General features: G+C 36.5%; 1 pseudogene; it reads right to left on the bottom strand.

The window, feature by feature from the left end:
- Nucleotides 1–244: 244 nt before the first annotated feature.
- LOC120362247 (small nucleolar RNA SNORA40) lies at nt 245–361 on the bottom strand (annotated as a pseudogene).
- Between the last annotated feature and the right edge of the window lie 3,523 nt (nt 362–3,884).

Here is a 3,884-nt window from a genome sequence, read left to right as displayed (position 1 = left end):
AGGCAAGAAATACCTAGGATCAGAGCAGAAGTGAAGAAGATAGAGACATAAAAAAAATCCTTCAAAAAAAAAAAAAAAAAATCAATGAATCCAGGAACTGTTTTTTTTTTTAAACTAACAAAATAGATACAATACTAGCTAGACTACTAAAGAAGAGAAAAAACAATAACATAGATACAATAAAAAATGATGAGGGGCATAACATTACTGATCCCACAGAAATACACACTACCGGTGAAGAGGGAGTATTTTTTTTTTTCTCATACTGAACAATGAGTTCTGGGTTGCAAAAGAGTATTTATTTTTTGCACCTATCCGTAAGTCTTTGTCCACAAGTTAAACAAAAACATACATAAGTGCAGTCCTAAGATGCACTATATAGCATAAAGTAGTTCTACCATGGTGATCAAAATAATGAACATCAGGGTAGTCATTGTGGTTCTCCCCACATATACATGTTAAATAAATGTGTATGCCTTTTCTTGAATTAGCAATGATTAAAAATGGTAGCGGAAAATAGTATTAGTTTGGGCGTGGTAGCTCACAAAAATAAAAAAGTAGCATTAATGATATTCTAAATTTGGGAAGGGAAATGAGGTTACTACAATACTAAGCATCTGACGTCACATTCCTCTGAATAAAGGGGGGATAAACTCAGATCAACTTCCCCTTTTCATTCCTAAGACTGTAAACTGAAACCCTTTTCATATGTAATTCCTAAGACTGTAAACTGAGACCTTTTTCATATGTTACGCTATAAACCTAAGATTCTTCCAAGTGTAACATCTAAAGTATAAGACTATATAAAGAATGAACCTTCCTTTGTTAGGGGAGCTTGGCTGTTAGGCAGATATGCCACCTTGCTCTTGGCTGAATAAACTCCTTCTTATATTCGGTGTCTGAGAGATCCATTTCCCATGGCCACTTCTGCTACACCATCAGGGAATGCTATAAACACCTCTACATGAATAAACTAGAAAATCTAGAAAAAAATTGGATAAGATTCTGGACACATACATTATCCCAACCAGAAATAAGTCAAATTCCTGAATTGACCAATAACAAGTCTGGAATTGAGGCAATAATTAATAGCCTACCAACCAGAAAAAGCCCAGGACCAGATGGATTCACAGCTGAATTCTACTAGAGGTACAAAGAGGAGCTGGTACCATTCCTTCTGAAATGATTCCAAACAATAGAAAAAGAGGCACTCCTCCCTAACTCATTTTATGAGGCTAGTATCATCCTGATACCAAAACCTGGCAGAGACACACCACCACCAAAAATTTCAGGCCAGTATTACTGATAAACACTGATGCAAAGATCCTCAATAAAATACTGGCAAACTGAACACAGTAGCACATCAAAAAGCTTATCCATCATGATCAAGTTGGCCAGCTTCATCCCTGGGATGTAAACCTGGTTAAACATACACAAATCAATAAACTTAGTCCAGCATATAAACAAAACCAGTAACAAAAACCACGTGATTATCTCAATAGATGCAGAAAAAGCCTTCGATAAAATTCAACACCCATTCATATTAAAAACTCTCAATAAACAAGGTACTGATGGAACATACTTCAAAATAAGAAGAGCTATTTATGATAGACTCATAGCCAATATAGTGCTTAATGAACAAAAGCTGGAAGCATTTCCTTTGAAAACCAGCACAAGACAAGGATGACTTCTTTCACCGTTCCTATTCAACATAGTATTGGCTGTTCTGGCAGGGCAATAAGGCAAAAGAAAGAAATAAAGGGTATTCAAATAAGAATAGAGAAAGTTAAATTGTCTCTGTTTGCAGACAATATGATTCTATATTTAGAAAACCCCATCATCTCAGCCCCAAAGCTTCTTAAGCTAATAAGCAACTTCAGCAAAGACTCAGGACAGAAAATTGATGTGCAAAAACTAAAAGCACTCCTATACACCAACAATAGAGAGAAAGCCAAATTATGATGAACTCCTATTCACAATTGCTACAAATAAAATAAAATACCTAGGAATATACCTTACAAGGGACGTAAAGGACCTCTTCAAGAAGAACTACAAACCACTGCTCAAAGAAATAAGAGAGTACACAAACAAATGGAAAAACATACCATTTACCCGGTTAGAAAGAATCAATATTGTGAAAATGGCCACATTGGCCAAAATAATTTATAGATTCAATGCTATTCCCATCAAGCTACCATTGACTTTCTTCACAGAATAAAAAAATAACTAAATTTCATATGGAACTAAAAAATAACCTGCATTGCCCAGAAAATTCTAAGTAAAAAGAACAAAGCTGGAGGCATCATGCTACCTGACTTCAAACTATACTACAAGGCTACCGTAATCAAAACAGCATGGTACTGGTACCAAAATAGATATGTAGACCAATGGAACAGAACAGAGACCCGAGAGAAAACCCCACACAGTTATGACCATCTGATCTTTGACAAATCTGACAAAAACAAGCAACGGGGAAAGAATTCCCTATTTAATAAATGGTGCTGCAAAAAGTGGCTATTCATATGCAGAAAACAGAAACTGGACCTCTTCTTACATCTTACACAAAAATTAACTCAAGATGGATTAAAGACTTAAATGTAAAACCCAAAACCATAAAAATCCTAGAAGAAAATCTTGGGGTTTGCATTGCTTCCATAAGCAATGTCCCCTTGGAATTGCAGTCCTCTTAAAAAAGAGAAGAGCTTGACCTCTGAACACTTATGAGGATTTGGGTACTGTCTTTGCTATCCAGCCCTGTATATTGGTCTGTGGATTCTGCCTGTGAGATCAGTCTGAGAGCATCTCCTCCCTGGAAAAGTGGGAACTCTCACTTTCTTCACTGTCAATAGCCTGAGGCATTGCATACATAGCTCCTGTGTTCCTCAAGGCAAAGAGTGCTCCAACTCTTTTCTGAAAGGGGATGAATAACTATTTCAGTCTATGAGAGTCATATGGTCTCTGTAACAACTGTTCAACTCTTCCACTGTCACACAAACAGCCATAGAGAATACATAAATTACCAGGTATAACTGTATTTGAATCTATTTTTTTTTTTTTTTTTTTACAAAAATAAAATGTATGTAGGATTTGTGGGCTTAGTTTATGGAGAGCCTGTTCAAGGCTCTTCCCTTTTCAGCATACTTTATTCTTGTGAGACTCTGCAATCTCAGGACCATTGATTGTGTCATTGGTATGACATGGGCCACAAGTAGGGCAAAAATAAATTTATTTTCCCTTTTAATCTTTTTTTTTAAAAATACATTTTTGAGATGACACTTAGAATGATTCTCAACCTTGTTTTCCTCCATTCTCTATTAATAAGTGACTCAAGTCTCTGCTCCCAGGATTAGAAACTATAAACAGCATAACCAGAAGCTGTCACTGACGGTTAGGGGCACCCCGGAGGGAGTGCGCTACACACTTGTAGTATTGTCTTAAGTTTGCTTTCCTATCTGGAAGTAGGTGGAGTTTCAGGCTTCTCATAATTGTTAAAATAATGTAATCCCCATCTCTAATTGGAAAAGGCTCCCAGAAATGAAACAAATACACTGCTGGTAATTCACAAAGAGAAGCAGATCTGAACTGAGAAAAAGCAATTACTAACCTCTGGGGTTGCTTTTAAGAGTTAATGACAGAGCTGAGAACTGCTCCTCTTGTAATCTGAGGCCAATCCTTCTATTGAATTTCTGCTTTGGTCTCATGAATGCTTTGGTCTCTTGAAGCTAGCCTGATCAGAGACCATGCTGTATTGCTTAATCCCTTCTCTTTCTCGTGCATATTCATTTACTTCCTCTCAGCTGAATTGTTTTTAAACACACTTGGGAGTTCCTCCCAATTAACACAAAAGAAAAAAATAAACAAATCTTCCTTCTTACCCTCCTCCC

Source organism: Saimiri boliviensis, chromosome 1 (assembly GCF_048565385.1).
Source record: "Saimiri boliviensis isolate mSaiBol1 chromosome 1, mSaiBol1.pri, whole genome shotgun sequence".
Taxonomy (NCBI): domain Eukaryota; kingdom Metazoa; phylum Chordata; class Mammalia; order Primates; family Cebidae; genus Saimiri; species Saimiri boliviensis.
This window is presented reverse-complemented; position numbering and strand designations above follow the sequence as displayed.